Raw genomic sequence first — 19,716 nt, 5'->3', positions numbered from 1 at the left:
TGATCCTGATGAATGGTGACAGCTGTCAAAGATGATGAGCGTCAGCTGTCACCCTGGCTGCTCCTGTGAGGCGGCAGCGCCCTCTGGTGCCTGGAGCCCGCACTCCAGGCCGGGTGCCCTCTGGTGGTGGTGGGCCAGCAGTACCTCCTCTTCAGCGGCCCACACAACAAAACAAGTAATAATTGTGGAGTAATTGCTGTCTGAATTAACTGGAGTGTAAACATAATTTCTCCACTGTGAGATCAATAAAGTATATCTCATCTCATACACACATACACACACACATATATTGGACAGAGCCTGCATGACGTCACCCATTGGTTTTCTATAGAGACCCGGTGTAACAGTATATCTTCATACACTATATGAAGTATCTTTTAATCCCCCTTCCAAATGCACTCTACAAATATATGGACCTGATTGACAACCTAAAATATATGATGTGATGTGGTGTGATGGAAGTGTGATGTGAAAATACTCCAATTTAGATTTGCATAAAAGATCCACAGTATAAGTATAGAACACACAGGACAATACCATCTTTATTTATAAAGTACTTTACTACAACCAAAGCTGACCCAATGTGCTGTACAATAAAACATACAGTTAAAACATTAAGACATATATTTCAACACGTTAATGAATAAATATAGCGCAGGCACACACAAACACACACAATAGTATGCAAAGAAACATATGTTTAAGAAACATAATGAAAATGAGGGGCCTATAATGTCTGCCACCTTTCTCATCTCTTTTGTACAAACTATGTCATAAATATAAAGAGTGGCAGATAGGAATCAACAGAATAATATAAATGTAGCATGAAATTGATTTGTTCAAATCATTTTTATCCACTAAATTTTACAGTGACGTGGTTTCAAGTTTTAGTAGCATGAAGAATGAGTCAAACGTTAGAGTCCAAAGTGGTGTTGAACTACATGGCAAGTTAGCCAACAATAAGTGAAGATCAAATGTATTCAAAAGAACAAAGTCCCTAGAACAGACCCTTTTCTACTCTGCAAAAATAAGTTTACTTATACTGACAGTATGACAATAAGAAAACAATACATTCATGTTAGTTTTTCAACACCATATCATATAACTATATTTTGCTAGTACTAATGTAATCATAAAATAGTATTAATTTGGTGTATTACACGACATGTTTCACTGTAATCTGAAGTTTGACCTAATTTAGCTGACATCTGACCTCAAGCAAAACCTTGAAGGTCAAGGTCAATTGCTTATCCCAGGTAATGGGCAAGGCCTATGACTATGTTCATGAGAAATTTGGAGGCAAAATTTCAAAAATTTTCGCTGATCACGAATGTGATGATTTGAGGCAGAGGTGTCAGGTGTCCTCAGAATCTGCTGAAACCTGTTACCACACCTTACGATTAATGGCACGTGTTGCTGGAGAATTATCAGGAACCATTACGCACAGTCAAGAATAATGTTCCTCATTGTTGTGCGCTGTTGTGCACATCGTTAAGTTCTGTCACGTGGCGAATTGTTCCTCCAACTGTCAGTTACTGAACAATTCAGGTCACTCCAGTTTGCTCCTCAAAATCCACAGCAGAAGAACTTTGTGACTACATGCTGAGTTGGGCTCTGAGCCATAGAGTGGCACAAAAAGGAGGAGCAGACAGAGAGAGCCAGATGTGTGGCTACACATGGCTCTCGTGTTGCTCGTTTTCACAAACATCAGGCACATGCAGCAGGTGGAACACCTGCAGGAGCGTGCTGAGGTGCACTGGAACAAGACTTTTAGCCAACTTGGCATCACTGTCCTCCTTCGGCATATTGCAGCAGTGAAACTGAATGCAGTGAAGCAGGGTTTAATTGTGCGCACGTGAGAGAAGAATGCTGTCATGCTCTATTAAGGATCACCGCTAATCAAGACGGATCAACACACAGTTGCGACCTCCACGACATGAGGTGAAACGAGGGTGGTGCGTGACATTCGTGAAAGATTTTTTGATAGGCAAAAACATGCACCACAAAAATCACGAATATCGCACACCAACATGCACTATTAAGAAACCTATTCAGATGTGTTAAGTCATGTTAAGAATGTCAGGAATGTGCCAAGAATGACCCGCCTTGCCAATGTGTAAACACAGCATAAAGCATAATATGATAAATGTGATAAACAGACTTAAACTAAGACTAAAGTAACATAAAGGACCAAGAGTGAAAGAATACAATAACCAACTACAAAATAAATGATAACCAAAGAGTGAACCAGTGACGAAAGCACAACACAAAGAAAAGCAATAATCTAATAAAACTGAGATCTACATGATAAGGTATAAACATATGAAAACTAAAACCAGAAAACCGCAAAGAACTAAGACCTATACTCTGAGCCGGGGCCGAGCATGACAAATTGACTTACCACACATAATGGTTGCAGCTGGAGAAATGTATGCTTCTATGTTTTAGCCAAGATATGTGAGTTACTTTACATACTGCATACAATAAATGTGTAAAAGTATCTCTGCAATTTTGCTGCAGAGTAAAATCTAATACATCGGCAGTACAGAATGAGACAAGGTTTATAGTCAGCTCCAAATGCAATACATACAAAAAAAATAAAAAAAATAAATAATAATAATAATAATAATAATAATAATGGTGTGTAAACCAATAACAGGAAACACTATTGGTTAAAATTGTTGTGGAAAATTGCACTGCTTGAAAGTGTTCAGGAAGTGTTATGGGTTGACTGCCTGATTTGTCATCATGGCGACGGTTTGAGAAGCTGTCAGAAACCAGAGTGACAAAAATATATATATATATTTTTTTTATAAAATGGTTAGGATAGCTAAAAGGATGGCATGATGTATGGCTGTTTAGCAAAGATGTCAATAGGAGAAATGACACCATATTCAACTACCCAGGTTGTGCTTACAGGACTCACAGTCAAACATTTTAAAGCTACAGTGTGTAGGGTTTAGTGTCACCTAGTGGTGATGTTGTAGATTGCATTTAGCTGTGGCTGGGCACAATTTTGTTTCCCTGCAGGTTTTCACTTTTTTTTTTTTTTTTTTTTTTTGGTAATGAGGATTCCTGCTGCCTTGACTTCTCTAGTAAAATCAATATGATGCTCCTTTTCACAAAATGAGGATGCAGAGTACGTATGCTCATATTGGGCCATAAGATAAGATATTAAGATATAAGATATTAATGGCTCAACCTAACCTCATGAAAACACACTGGTTCATTATTGCAGGAAATGACACACGAATGAACAGATGGTTCTGAATGCTGTATCCTATTTGTGCTAATCAAAGCCCTTATATCCTACACACAAATATCTTTAACTAATAAACATGGAGGTGAAACCTCACAATAGCTGGCACTAAAGCTGACAGAGGACAGTCGTGGAGGAGACTGGCTCCTCTATTTTTTAAGAGCACTGTAAATCTGCAGTCCTGCAGTCTCCTTTTATAACTGTCCCAATTTTGCCTTTGGCCGGTGGGTTTTGGTGCTCTCTGTATCTGGGATACTCCCTTGTTGTTGTTTTCTTTTTTTACCTTCATCCCCTGTGAATCACTGGGTTCTGTGTGGTTCACTGTGGTCTGTTAGGGCCTCTGCTAAGATCTCCACAATCTGTCCACTGCTGCCTTCATTATAAAGTTTGTTTTTAAAAAGTTTTCAACTCGAAAAGTCCTCATCAAATACTTCTAACATCACAAGAAGGACACATCCAGGCTGGACAAACTGATCAGGCGGGCTGGCTCTGTGGTTGACATGAAGCTGGACTCTCTGGTGACAGTGGCAGAGAAGAGAACACTGGACAAACTGTTGGACATTATGGACGATGCCAGTCACCCTCTGCACACCGTCATCAGCAACCAGAGGAGCCTCTTCAGCCACAGACTGCTCCTTCACAAGTGCAGGACCAATAGACTGAAAAACTCCTTTGTCCCTCAGGCCATCAGGCTGTACAACTCCTCACTCAGGGGGAGGAGGAGTAACAGGAAGACAGAGGATGGGAAAGAGAGGAACAGTAGAAGCCAGTAAATCAGGACTGATCAGTATGTCTGGTATTTATATTGCAAACCATTTTTCTTTTTCACTTTCACATTTGATACTCTGCTGGAACCTCAATTTTCCTGACGGAGTCTTCCCAAGGGATCAATAAAATTCTACCTAATCTAATCTAATTTAATTTAAAATTTGGAATGCCAGCGGGTACACCCAATTCAGGTTGAAACTAATGCAGTGGCTCCCCCTGATGGCACGGATTTTAAACAGACTTCACTTTAAGGACCTCGATGGTAAGCAGAAATCAATCTGCTTTTTTTGCACTTAGTTGAAGATGATGTACCTGTACATTTACAGTAGTAACATGAGAGGACCCATACTGTTTTACTTGTGCTTCAGTCATGTTGGAACATCTTCAAATGGGGTATTCGTAGTGAGTACAGCTTGAAACTTGTTTGATGGTGCTCTAACAAGATAAACAATTTGAAGCCAAAGCAGCGTTTGCTATGGCTCTGGCTGAGGACGCAGCTCCTTAGTTTAAATTTTAGGCAGTTGCCAGGCCTGCATTTTATAAGCCAGTCAGTTGCCAGATCTGCACTTTATTAGTAAGCCTGTTAGGAGACAAGCCGTAGCAAGCGGTTTCATCTCGTTTTAGCACTGTTCTTGGATCATGGGCAATTGTAAACACAACGGCGCCCTGTGAAATAGAGGAGTCGTAGAAAGTCAATGATACTGTCAGCTTTAAAAGACTTGTAAGGGCCATCTCCAATTATTGATTTTTACCTCCGCCAACAAAGTTGGGAAGAGGTGATATTTTCAGCCCTGTTTTTTTTTTTTTTTTTTGTGAACAGCCTGTGACCCACAATTTTTTATATTTCTTCATGAAATATTTACAGAGGATTCATATCCTGATAGGGAAGAAGTAATTACATTTTCAAGCTCATAGGTCAAAGAACAAAGTCAGGAAAAAATCTTGGAAAATTGGAAAAATCCCAACTTCATAACGCTGTCAAAAAAGGTCAAATTTCAATCATATTCAAAAGCATGATGTAGGATGGTATTCTATCATGACTGACAAAGTTTGATCGAGATTTGATCTTGAGTACAGATTTTGTGGCCACTTAAATTTAACATTGAAAGCCCCCTTTAATGTATATTTTTAATATTATATCTGAATCTAACATGTTCCAATCACTCTCATATTTGAAAGTGAGGTGCAGACTGGCACTCACTATCGCCTGACAAAGTTTAAAACTACCCTGATCATTTACAATGTTCTTTAACACTTTTACCACAGGTTACACCCAATTTCAGGCCCCGATCCAGTCCCCCCACCTATCATATACAGTAGTGTTCAGAATAACAGTAGTGCTATGTGACTAAAAAGATTAATCCAGGTTTTGAGTATATTTCTTATTGTTACATGGGAAACAAGGTACCAGTAGATTCAGTAGATTCTCAGAAATCCAACAAGACCAAGCATTCATGATATGCACACTCTTAAGGCTATGAAATTAGGCTATTAGTAAAAAAAAAGTAGAAAAGGGGGTGTTCACAATAATAGTAGCATCTGCTGTTATCTTCCATTCCAGCTTATTAATTAATGAAAAACCCAGACAGAGCTTTAATTCATTTGAAAGCTTGACTCTTAGTCTTGTCCATCCAAATTGGAAGTCCCAAAAACCAGTTTTATTTGTTATTATCTATCGTCCACCTGGTCATTACGGTGAGTTTCTCTGTGAATTTTCAGACCTTTTGTCTGACTTAGTGCTTAGCTCAGATAAGATAATTATAGTGGGCGATTTTAACATCCACACAGATGCTGAGAATGACAGCCTCAACACTGCATTTAATCTATTATTAGACTCTATTGGCTTTGCTCAAAAAGTAAATGAGTCCACCCACCACTTTAATCATATCTTAGATCTTGTTCTGACTTATGGTATGGAAATAGAAGACTTAACAGTATTCCCTGAAAACTCCCTTCTGTCTGATCATTTCTTAATAACATTTACATTTACTCTGATGGACTACCCAGCAGTGGGGAATAAGTTTCATTACACTAGAAGTCTTTCAGAAAGCACTGTAACTAGGTTTAAGGATATGATTCCTTCTTTATGTTCTCTAATGCCATACACCAACACAGTGCAGAGTAGCTACCTAAACTCTGTAAGTGAGATAGAGTATCTCGTCAATAGTTTTACATCCTCATTGAAGACAACTTTGGATGCTGTAGCTCCTCTGAAAAAGAGAGCTTTAAATCAGAAGTGCCTGACTCCGTGGTATAACTCACAAACTCGTAGCTTAAAGCAGATAACCCGTACGTTGGAGAGGAAATGGCGTCTCACTAATTTAGAAGATCTTCACTTAGCCTGGAAAAAGAGTCTGTTGCTCTATAAAAAAGCCCTCCGTAAAGCTAGGACATCTTTCTACTCATCACTAATTGAAGAAATAAGAACAACCCCAGGTTTCTTTTCAGCACTGTAGCCAGGCTGACAAAGAGTCAGAGCTCTATTGAGCTGAGTATTCCATTAACTTTAACTAGTAATGACTTCATGACTTTCTTTGCTAACAAAATTTTAACTATTAGAGAAAAAATTACTCATAACCATCCCAAAGACGTATCGTTATCTTTGGCTGCTTTCAGTGATGCCGGTATTTGGTTAGACTCTTTCTCTCCGATTGTTCTGTCTGAGTTATTTTCATTAGTTACTTCATCCAAACCATCAACATGTTTATTAGACCCCATTCCTACCAGGCTGCTCAAGGAAGCCCTACCATTATTTAATGCTTCGATCTTAAATATGATCAATCTATCTTTGTTAGTTGGCTATGTACCACAGGCTTTTAAGGTGGCAGTAATTAAACCATTACTTAAAAAGCCATCACTTGACCCAGCTATCTTAGCTAATTATAGGCCAATATCCAACCTTCCTTTTCTCTCAAAAATTCTTGAAAAGGTAGTTGTAAAACAGCTAACTGATCATCTGCAGAGGAATGGTCTATTTGAAGAGTTTCAGTCAGGTTTTAGAATTCATCATAGTACAGAAACAGCATTAGTGAAGGTTACAAATGATCTTCTTATGGCCTCGGACAGTGGACTCATCTCTGTGCTTGTTCTGTTAGACCTCAGTGCTGCTTTTGATACTGTTGACCATAAAATTTTATTACAGAGATTAGAGCATGCCATAGGTATTAAAGGCACTGCGCTGCGGTGGTTTGAATCATATTTGTCTAATCGATTACAATTTGTTCATGTAAATGGGGAATCTTCTTCACAGACTAAAGTTAATTATGGAGTTCCACAAGGTTATGTGCTAGGACCAATTTTATTCACTTTATACATGCTTCCCTTAGGTAGTATTATTAGATGGTATTGCTTAAATTTTCATTGTTACGCAGATGATACCCAGCTTTATCTATCCATGAAGCCAGAGGACACACACCAATTAGCTAAACTGCAGGATTGTCTTACAGACATAAAGACATGGATGACCTCTAATTTCCTGCTTTTAAACTCAGATAAAACTGAAGTTATTGTACTTGGCCCCACAAATCTTAGAAACATGGTGTCTACCAGATCCTTACTCTGGATGGCATTACCCTGACCTCTAGTAATACTGTGAGAAATCTTGGAGTAATTTTTGATCAGGATATGTCATTCAAAGCGCATATTAAACAAATATGTAGGACTGCTTTTTTGCATTTACGCAATATCTCTAAAATCAGAAAGGTCTTGTCTCAGAGTGATGCTGAAAAACTAATTCATGCATTTATTTCCTCTAGGCTGGACTATTGTAATTCATTATTATCAGGTTGTCCTAAAAGTTCCCTAAAAGCCTTCAGTTAATTCAAAATGCTGCAGCTAGAGTACTGACGGGGACTAGAAGGAGAGAGCATATCTCACCCATATTGGCCTCTCTTCATTGGCTTCCTGTTAATTCTAGAATAGAATTTAAAATTCTTCTTTACTTATAAGGTTTTGAATAATCAGGTCCCATCTTATCTTAGGGACCTCGTAGTACCATATCACCCAATAGAGCGCTTCGCTCTCAGACTGCAGGACTTACTTGTAGTTCCCTAGGGTTTGTAAGAGTAGAATGGGAGGCAGAGCCTTCAGCTTTCAGGCTCCTCTCCTGTGGAACCAGCTCCCAATTCAGATCAGGGAGACAGACACCCTCTCTACTTTTAAGATTAGGCTTAAAACTTCCTTTTTGCTACAGCTTATAGTTAGGGCTGGATCAGGTGACCCTGAACCATCCCTTAGTTATGCTGCTATAGACATAGACTGCTGGGGGTTCCCATGATGCACTGTTTCTTTCTCTTTTTGCTCTGTATGCACCACTCTGCATTTAATCATTAGTGATCGATCTCTGCTCCCCTCCACAGCATGTCTTTTTCCTGGTTCTCTCCCTCAGCCCAACCAGTCCCAGCAGAAGACTGCCCCTCCCTGAGCCTGGTTCTGCTGGAGGTTTCTTCCTGTTAAAGGGAGTTTTCCTTCCCCCTGTAGCCAAGTGCTTGCTCACAGGGGTCGTTTGAACCGTTGGGGTTTTACATAATTATTGTATGCCTTGCCTTACATATAAAGTGCCTTGGGGCAACTGTTTGTTGTGATTTGGCGCTATATAAAAAAATTGATTGATTGATTGATTGCTGTTGAGGCTACAAACTCAAAACTATTATGTTCAAACCGCTTTCTTAGCAATCCCGTGAATCACTAAATTAGTATTTAGTTGTATAACCACAGTTTTTCATGATTTCATCATATCTGCGAGGCATTAATTTTGTTGGTTTGGAACCAAGATTTTGCTTGTTTACTAGTGTGCTTGGGGTCATTGTCTTGTTGAAACACCCATTTCAAGGGCATGTACTCTTCAGCATAAGGCAACATGACCTCTTCAAGTATTTTGACATATCCAAACTGATCCATGATACCTGGTATGCAATATATAGGCCCAACACCATAGTAGGAGAAACATGCCCATATCATGATGCTTGCACCACCATGTTTCACTGTCTTCACTGTGAACTGTGGCTTGAATTCAGAGTTTGGGGGTCATCTCACAAACTGTCTGCGGACCTTGGACCTAAAAGGACAATTTTACTTTCATCAGTCTACAAATATTCCTCCATTTCTCTTTAGGCCAGTGATGTGTCTTTGGCAAATTGTAACCTCTTCTGCACATGTCTTTTATTTAACAGAGGGACTTTGCGGGGGATTCTTGCAAATAAATTAGCTTCTAACTGTCACAGCACTTACAGGTAACTCCAGACTGTCTTTGATCATCCTGGAGCTGATCAGTGGGTGAGCCTTTGCCATTTGGTTATTCTTCTATCCATTTTGATGGTTGTTTTCCATTTCTTCCACGCATCTCTGGTTTTTTGTCCATTTTAAAGCATTGGAGATCATTGTAGATGAACAGGCTATAATTTTTCACCTGCGTATAAGTTTTTCCCCTCTCCAATCAACTTTTTAATCAAACTACGCTGTTCTTCTGAACAGTGTCTTGAAAGTCCCATTTTCCTCAGGCTTTCAAAGAGAAAAACATGTTCAACAGGTGCTGGCTTCATCCTTAAATAAGGGACACCTGATTCACACCTGTTTGTTCCACAAAATTGACAAACTCACTGACTGAATGCCACACTACTATTATTGTGAACACCCCCTTTTCTATTTTTTTTTACTAACAGCCCAATTTCATAGCCTTAAGAGTGTGCATATCATGAATGCTTGGTCTTGTTGGATTTGTGAGAATCTACTGAATCTACTGGTACCTTGTTTCCCATGTAACAATAAGAAATATACTCAAAACCTGGATTAATCTTTTTAGTCACATAGCACTACTATTATTATGAACACTACTGCACATTCAGGTATCAAAAATCGGTCAGGGGAGAAGGGCTTAATTTCATTTGTTTTCATAATTTAACAGTCTTCTTTTAAAATTAGTTTGTACTTCAAAGAAACTCGTCAAATGGCTGCATACCTTCAGTGTAAACCTTCATCAGGGGACAAAAGAAATACTGCTGAAAATGTCTGAATATACACAAACATGACTTCATATGTACCCAAATTACTGTATATTTGTGCACAATTATTGGTAGGAGACACAGATCCAGCATGTATGCTACTTTCTAGTTAATGACAAAATGATCACCAATAACCAAAGTTACACTAGTTATTTACTACTAGGTTTTGGGTAGACAAAGAATGCAATTTAAGTATCTTGTCCAAGGATGCATAGATAAGTGGAGGAAGACTGCAGACTGCCAACACAGTAGATCAAAATCAATAAACACAATCATCATTTGCATCTTCAAATGAAAAGTGCACACAGTGCATTCAGAAAGTATTCACAGCTCTTCACTTTTCCCACATTTTGTTATGTTACAGCCTTATTCCAAAATGGTGTAAATTCAGTTTGTTTCCTCAGAATTCTACTCACAACACCCCATAATGACATCATGAAAAAGTTGTTTGAAATTTTGCAGATTTATTACAGAAAAAAGCCTAAGAAATCACATGTACATAAGTATTCATACCTTTGCTCAACACTGTTGATGCAGCTTTGGCAGCAATTACAGCCTCAAGTTCTTTGAATATGTGCCACAAGTTTGGTGCACCTATCTTTGGGCAGTTTGTCCATTCCTCTTTGCAGCACCTCTCAAGCTCCATCAGGTTGGATGGGGAGCATCGGTGCACAGCCATTTTCAGATCTATCAAAAGATGTTCAATCAGATTCAGGTCTGTGCTCTGGCTGGGCCACTCAAGGACATTCACAGTGTTGTCCTGAAGCCACCCCTTTGATAGACTTGTGCTTAGGGTCATTGTCCTGCTGAAAGATGAACTGTGGCCCCAGTCTGAGGTCAAGAGCGCTCTGGAGCAGGTTTTCATCCAGGATGTCTCTGTACTTTGCTGAATTCATCTTTCCCTCAATACTGACCAGTCTCCCAGTCCTGCTGAAAAACATCCCGACAGCATGATGCTGCCACCACCATATTTCACTGTCGGGATGGAGCCTGGTTTCTTCCACGCATGATGCCTGGCATTCAGTTCAATCTTTGTCTCATCAGACCAGATGATTTTCTTTCTCATGGTTTGAGAGTCCTTCAGGTGCCTTTTGGCAAACTCCAGGCAGGCTGCCATGTGCTTCCCTAAGGAGTGGCTTCTGTCTGAATGGATTGCTGCAGAGATGGCCGTCCTTGTGGAAAGTTCTCCTCTCTCCACAGAGGAATGCTGGAGATATGACAGAGTGACCGGCGGGTTATTGGTCACCTCAATGACTAAGGCCTTCACCCAATCCTCAGTTTAGACGGGCAGCTGTGTGCCTTTACAAATCATGTCCAATCAACTGAATTTGATAATAATTTTGAGGAAATATAGTGTATTTCAGCAATTTTGGAATAAGGCTGTAACATAAAGTAATAAATAAAATAAAATCTGATGAAGTGCAGCGCTGTCAATACTTCCTGACCCACTGTAATAGGGAAAACTGATTGATCAATGCCAAAAGCAATTTGTTTTGCTTATGAAATGTAGCATAGCCCAACTACCACACACTGCCACCTGCTGGGCGTGTGTAGGCTTGCTTCAGGGAATAATTTAGTCTATACATGCATGATGGAATTAGAGGTGGGTGTGGATGAAGGTAGATGGAGCTTGAAATGAGCTTGTATCTCAGTTCCTTTCATTTCTGAAGGCCATTGCTGCTGATTAATAAAGCAATAACCATCCTATGAATCTGCATCTGGATCAAGACTACAACCAAAATTGAATCCATCGTTCACTTTACATTTCTTAGTATGGATTTGAATACAAAACCCAATCAAAGTATTTGAGAAATTATTTTAAAAGTCAGTGCAATGGATGAAAAAATATCCAAATCCTCCCATTTTGATTACAAATCAAGTTCAGTGATTCATCATCAACATACATTATTTGTGTGCTAATTGAATGATTTGTGAATCCTTATTTTATATATACTTTAAATTTACTGATGACGGAAAGAAAAAGATGCAAATCTTATATCAGTTAAGAGAGTCTACATCTTCACCTGGTTGGGACACTATCCACAGCCAAGGCCAATTGGTGAGATAGAGACCATGTAGATGGTCTGCCCAAAGACCCACCCAAGCAGGGAGTATGACCAGGAGCCAAACCCAGTTCTACATATTGGTAGGCCAACTCCTATCCCACTGAGCTACTGCTCTATCCACGGCTTGAAAGGCATTTTTTACCACAACATAAAATGTTAATGGTGTTAGTCAACATCTCATGTTTAAACATTATACTATGTTTAAAATTCACAGTACTATTTGTATATTTTTCTCAACGTATGAATCAAACAATGTTGCTTCATGTCAAACCTGAAGTTTCAGCTTTTGCACTCTTAATTCATTTACAGGAACCAATACTGGCAACCGATCACTTGCACATGTTGCGTAATAGTCTACTCTATTGTTTGGTTTCCATCCATCCATACATCTATCCATCCATCCATCCATCCTGTATCAACAGCAACCTCCGAGCTTCGCTTAGCTGTCTGCAAATGTGTCTGGCCTTTCTGCTCTTTGCAGCTCAGCTAATGTGTCTGCAAGCATTTGGTTCACAGCATTACTCTCATTAGTTGCGCACACACACACACACACACACATATAAGACATTTGCCATATAGGCCAGATGTGTGTGTGTGTGTGTGATATATATATTATATATATATATTATATATATATATATATTCACACACACACACACACATATAAGACATTTGCCATATAGGCCAGATGGTGTGTGTGTGTGTGTGTGTATATATATAATATATATATATATATATATATATATATATATATATATTACTATTTCTACCTCATTTTCTTATTTATTGTATTGATGCAAGTATTATTATTATTGCTTATCCTTGCACACGCTGTTTGATGCACATTTTCCTCTACTCGCACCCATCTTGTGTGGTTTTTTTTAAGAGCTGTAGTAACATGTGAATTTCTCCACTGTGAGATCAATAACGTCTTATCTTATCTTATATAAACATTGACTTGCATGTATGTGCTCAGGCATCATCAACCACTTACCGTGTGCTCAAGGTCTGTTAAGTAGGTGGGAATGTGGATAAATATACTCAGACACTTTCGCATTTCCAACACTAAAGAATACTGTATCATACTGTATTTGCTTTATCCTTAGACAATACCGATAACAATACACATGGCTGGATAATTTCAGTAAAGAGGGTAACTGCCAAAAACTACTTGACACCTATGTTTGGTATGGGATTTCAGGCAAAGTGCATCATGAGAGTATTTTAATGATTTGAATCAAAAATTAGATTAAAAAATACCCTTTAATTATCACATTTCCCAACGGGGGCCTTTAAAGCTGTATACTGTGTAACTGTAATAACAGTTCTTGAACGCTTCAGATATGATTTGAATGAGACAACATTGTCTTTTCACAGTTCCCAACAGGATCCATTTTGCATATCGTGATTAGCATAAATTTATTTTTGAAGAAACAAAAAATAAAAATGGGAGAGGGAAAGGAACAGTCAATTCAAAATGCAACTTACCTCTATCTTTTGTAAAGTGGTTTATCACGAGTCAACATGAAGATAGACGGTGGTAACTGGAAAATGACTGGTAGGAGTGAAAGACCACAGACCTGAAGACAGGAACAAATAAAAGGCAAATTTAGTGTTATTGAAAACCAGGTCAGATTTTGAGAACATGCTGGCTACTTTCTAATGTATTTTCATCAACATTTTTGGTCGATTCGTAAATATATACATTGTTGGAAAGGTAATGCTATGGGTGATCAGATCATGACTACATATAGAGTTTTTAACATGGCTGCCATAAAATACATAATTGAAGGGATTGTTTTATAATCTTAAGTAACCTGAAAAAGTAATTAAATAAGTTTACTCTGAGAGCAGGGCAGCATGGTGGCTTAGTGGTTAGCACTGTTGCCTCACAGCGAAAAGGTCATGGGTTCAATTCCCGCCTGTGGCCCTGCTGTGTGGATTTTGCATGTTCTCCCCGTGTTGCGTGGGTTTCGTCCGGGTGCTCTGGTTTCCTCAGATATCCAAAGACATGCAGGTTAGGTGGATTGGAATCTTTAAAATTGTCTGTAGGTGTGTGAGTGGGTATGGCTGTGTTTATTTGTCTGTTTGTGGCCCTGTGACAGACTGGCGGCCTGTCATAGGTGTACCCCGCCTTGCAGTCTATGCAGTCTATGACTGCTGGGATAGGCTCCAGCCCCCCGTGACCCTTAACTGGACTAAGCAGTTGAAGATGAGTGTGTGTGTGAGTGTACTCTGAGAGCTAAAGGTGATGAACAACTCAACACGATGTAGAGATTTTGCTCACCATACTTCTATGTTGTGGAATGGCAAATGTTAGATGGCCTGATTGAATGATTAATTGAATCTTTTAAGTCTAACCTTAAACTAGTCATTATTGATTCTATTGTACTGAATTTCTACTTTTCATGTACAAAACTGAAAATGCAATGATGTGAAAGTTTAATTTTCTTCTTAGTGAATGTGGTTTGATTTGCATCTCAAATTGTTAGTATCTGTGTTTCAAATAAGTATTTGAACACCAACCAACCAGCAAGAACTCTGTCTCACACAGACCTGTTAATTTTTCTTTAAGAAGCCCTCTTATTCTGCACTCTTTACCTGTATTAATTGCACCTGTTTGAACTTGTTACCTGTATAAAAGACACCTGTTCACACACTCAATCAATCACACTCCAACCTGTCCACCATAGCCAAGACCAAAGAGCTGTCTACGGACACCAGGGACAAAACTGTAGACGTGTACAAGGCTCAGATGGACTACAGGACAACAGGCAAGCAGCTTGGTAGAAGACAACAACTGTTCTGATTATTTATTAGAAAATGGAAGAAACACAAGATGACTGTCAATCTCCCTCGGTCTGGGATTCCATGCAAGATCTCACTTTGTGGGATAAGGATGATTCTGAGAAAGCTCAGAACTACACAGGAGGACCTGGTCAATGACCTGAAGAGAGGTGGGACCACAGTCACAAAGATTACATTAGTAACACATGATGCTGTCATGGTTTAAAATCTTGCAGGGCAGCAAGGTCCCCCTGCTCAAGCCAGCACATATCCAGGCCTGTTTGAAGTTCACCAGTGACCATTTGGATGATCCAGACGGGGCATGGCAGAAGGTCATGTGATCAGATGAGACCAGAATAGAGCTTTTTGGAATCAACTCCACTTACCATGTTTAGAGGATGAGAACAACCCCAAGAAAACCATCCCAACCATGATGCATGGGGGTGGAAACATCATACTCTGGGGGTGCTCTTCTACAAAGGGGACAGGACAACTGCACCGTATTGAAGGGAGGATGGATGGGGTCATGTAGTGTGAGATTTTGGCAAACAACCTCCTTCCCTCAGTAAGAGCATTGAAGATGGGTCATGGCTGGGTCTTCCAGCATGACAATGACCAGAAAGACACAGACAGAGCAACTAAGGAGGGGCTCCATAAGAAGCATTTCAAGGTCCTGGAGTTTTTCACATATATAAACTATGAAAAATATTAATCCTGTTTTCAAAGGCAAGGAATCTAAATACCAATCTTTATATTTTTAGCGATTAATGCAGGGCAGCCATTTTGGATACAAAATACCTAATTTGGTGTACAACCCCAATTCCAATGAAGTTGGGATGTTGTGTAAAGTGTAAATAAAACAGAATTCAATGATTTGCAAATCCTCTTCAAACTATATTCAATTGAATACACCACAAAGACAAGACATTTAATGTTAAATTGATAAACGTTATTGTTTTTGTGCAAATATTTGCTCATTGTGAAATGGATGCCTGCAACACATTTCAAAAAAGCTGGGACAGTGGTATTTTTACCACTGTGTTACATCACCTTTCCTTCTAACAACACTCAGTAAGCATTTTGGAACTGAGGACACTAATTGTTGAAGCTTTGTAGGTGGAATTCTTTCCCATTTTTGCTTGATGTATGACGTCAGTTGTTCAACAGTTCGGGTTCTCCGTTGTCATATTTTGAGCTTCATAATGCGCAACACATATTCAATGGGTGACAGGTCTGGACTGCAGGCAGGTCAGTCTAGTACCCGCACTCATTTACTACGAAGCCACGCTGTTGTAACACGTGCAGAATGTGGCTTGGCATTGTCTTGCTGTAATAAGCAGGACGTACCTGAAAAAGACGTTGCTTGGATGGCAGCATGTGTTGCTCCAAAACCTGGATGTACCATTCAGCATTGATGGTGCCATCACAAATGTGTAAGTTGGCCATGCCATGGGCACTAACACACCCCCATACCATCACAGATGCTGGCTTTTGAACTTTGCACTGGTAACAATCTGGACACAACATCCATGATTTCCAAAAACAATTTGAAATGTGGACTCATCAGACCACAGCACACTTTTCCACTCTACGTCTGTCCATTTCAAATGAGCTCAGGCCCAGAGAAGTTTTGCATGGTAGAGTTTTAGCTTGCACTTGTAGATGTAGCAACAAACTGTGTTAACTGACAATGGTTTTCTGAAGTGTTCCTGAGCTCACGCAGTAAGATCCTATGATGTCAGCTTTTAATGCAGAGCCGCCTGAGGGATCGAAGATCACGGGTGTTCAATCTTGGTTGCCGCTTACATGTAGAAAGTTCTCCAGATTCTCTGAATCTTCTGATTATATTATGGACTGTAGATGATGGAATCCCTAAATTCCTTGCAATTGAACATTGAGAAACATTGTTCTTAAACTGTTGGACTATTTTTTCATGCAGCTGTTCACAAAGTGGTGATCCTCACCCCATCTTTGCTTGTGAATGGCTCAGCCTTTTGGGTATGCTCCTTTTATACCCAATCATGACACTCACAATTACGTTACTCAGTTCCTAAACACTTACTGGGTGTTGTTAGAAGGAAAGGTGATGTAACACAATAGTAAACATGCCACTGTTCCAGCTTTGCTGAAATGTGTTGCAGGCATCCATTTCAAAATGAGCAAATATTTACACAAAAACAATAAAGTTTATCAGTTTGAACATTAAATATCTTGTCTGTGTGGTGTATTCAATTGAATATAGGTTGAAGAGGATTTGCAAATCACTGTATTGTTTTTATTTACATTTTACACAATGTTCCAACTTAATTGGAATTGGGGTTGTATTTCAGAATATGTAACCAACAAACTTCACTATATATAGAAATTATATGTTTTGGGAGATAATGAATTCACTGGTAACATAATTAGACTCTGAATATTAAAGTTTGATTCATATTTCAGGACAGCTGGATGTTGCTAATTGTACAAATCAGCTTTCCTCACACAATGGAGTTGGTTCTATATTTTCAATGCATCACCCAGGAGGAGTGAATACCCTAATGCCTAATGGACCATGAACATATTTTCATGATCATTAGTATTTAGTGTTCACTAGTTTTTATGTTTCCCAAAATGTACCATTTTTTTTAAATCTAGGAAAAGTTTGAACTAAACTGATTTTATTGATATTGTGAACCTGACCATGTGCTGCATTTTACCATACCCATGGACTCACAGACCTGCCATGTTTAAGTTTCCACCCTACCTTCTGTTTGCACATTAACACTGAACTACTGATGCACAATTACTCGTATGAAAAGGTGGGATTCGGCCATTTGTACTGCATGAAGAAAGAACACAATGAATTTTGACTTTAAGAAGGATATTCATTTATTAGTCCTCCATGAGGAAATTTGTAGTTTCACAGCAACAGTGATAATAAAAAACAAATAAGAATAATAAATAATAAATACATCATGTGTGGGAGCATGCACTGATGCTGCACTTTGCATCCACAACACCACAGAAATGCCTTGGGTCCTGAATGACAACTACTCCTACATCTCTAAAATAACCTACAGTTGTGTGTAAAAGTTTGGGCACCTCTGACGATTTCCATGATTTTCCGTTATAAATCATTGGTTGTTTGGATCAGCAATTTCAGTTAAATATATCATATAGCAGACAAACACAGTGATATTTAAGAAGTAAAATTAATTTAATTGAATTAATTTAATTTAATTAGCTTATAATGCGCCAAATCACAGCAAAAGCCCTCTCAAGGCACCTTACATAAGACAAGTCAACATAAAATTGAATAAATAATTAACAGAAATTTACAGAAAGTGTGAAATAATTCTTTAAACAAAATTAGGCAGGTGCATAAATGTGGGCACCCCAACAGAAAAAAAAAAAAAAAAAATACATCAATATTTAGTAGATCCTCCTTTTGTAAAAATAACAGCCTTTAAACGCTTCCTATAGCTTCCAATGAGAGTCTGAATTCTGGTTGAAGGTATTTTGGACCATTCTTCTTTACAAAACATCTTCAGTTCAGTCACATTGGTTGGTTTCCGAGCATGGACAGCCCGCTTAAAATCACACCACAGGTAGATTTTGAGCAGTGTTTAGGGTCGTTGTCTTGTTGAAAGATCCAGCCCCGGCACAACTTCAACTTTGTCACTGATTCATGAACATTGTTCTCAAGAATCTGTTGATTTTGACTGGAATCCATGTGACCCTAAACTTTCACAAGATTCCCAGTACCTGCACTGGCCACACACCCACACAGCATGATGGAACCACCTCCAAATTTTACTGTCGGTAGCAAGTTGGGATGAGCGAGTACACCACTATCTGTATCTGTTCAACTATCTAAATTATCTGTATCCATATCTGTACTCGTAATATGCTGGGCCTAAAGCGGAAGTGGGCGTGTTTTAACCCGGAATGGCTGGTGCTTAAATCAGTACATTATTTTATGTCTGAAATGGATATGGATTGATCAGAAGTTGCAATATTTATTATTTCTTTGAAAACTATTTACAGAACAGCCTCAAAATTGAGATTCAAATCAATGTTTTTAATCACAACAGTAAGAGAGCTATTTACAGAAAAAAAAAAAATTATGAACTCATAACATGAATATTCTTAAGTGTATGAACGAATATTTACAGAACAACCTCAGAGATGTTTTTAAATGTTTTTGATCACAATAGCAAAGGAATTTATTTTACAGAACAAGTTTTTTATAAACTCAGAACATGAATATTCTGAAGTGTATATATAAATAACAGAACAGCCTCAGAATTGACATTCAATGTAGTAGGAAATTATGAACTACTAAGTATGCATGAACAAGAGTTGTCATACTCAACACAACTTTCTTTTTTTAAATTTTGTGATCAAACTGTGATTTTTTTCAATTATTTATTTATTTTTACAACCTAACATTCTTGACATTTTTTTCCATACAAACAATATTGATTAAGGTGTGTGTGTGTGTGTGTGTGCATGACTGTCTGTCTGTGTGTGCATGTGTGTCTGTGTGTGACTGAGTGACTGTGTAAGAGGGAGAGAGAGGTATATTCAATAAAAATATTAATATGGGCTACATTGTGTGTTCAGCTATATGTGTGTAAGTGGTCTGTATGACTGTTTATTTTTTAATGATCTGTGTGAACTTGGTGATTCATGCAAACATCCAGTGATGGCAAACAGGGAAATAATATGTCAGCCTTGTTCACTGTATTCTTCTCAAAAGCACCGCGTTCAGTGGGAGCAACGTTTTCCAACTGACTTTATATTACCCAACCAAACGGTTAAAAAATAAATAAATCAATAACCCGACCAGAGT

The 19,716-nt window shown here is 38.6% G+C and overlaps 1 protein-coding gene across 2 annotated transcripts in view; it reads right to left on the bottom strand.

The window, feature by feature from the left end:
- Window positions 1-19,716, bottom strand: part of zgc:172282 (leucine-rich repeat and fibronectin type III domain-containing protein 1-like protein) — an 844,427-nt gene that overhangs the window by 446,850 nt on the left and 377,861 nt on the right. For both annotated transcript variants that reach the window (XM_034169381.1, XM_034169382.1), the window contains exon 2: window positions 13,581-13,672. The gene's annotated coding sequence lies outside the window, so the exon portion shown is untranslated. The remainder of the gene's footprint in view (window positions 1-13,580; window positions 13,673-19,716) is intronic.

This window comes from Thalassophryne amazonica, chromosome 4 (genome assembly GCF_902500255.1).
Source record: "Thalassophryne amazonica chromosome 4, fThaAma1.1, whole genome shotgun sequence".
In the NCBI taxonomy this organism is placed as follows: Eukaryota; Metazoa; Chordata; class Actinopteri; order Batrachoidiformes; family Batrachoididae; genus Thalassophryne; species Thalassophryne amazonica.
The sequence above is the reverse complement of the archived record's forward strand: the minus strand, read 5'-3'. Positions and strand labels throughout refer to the sequence as shown.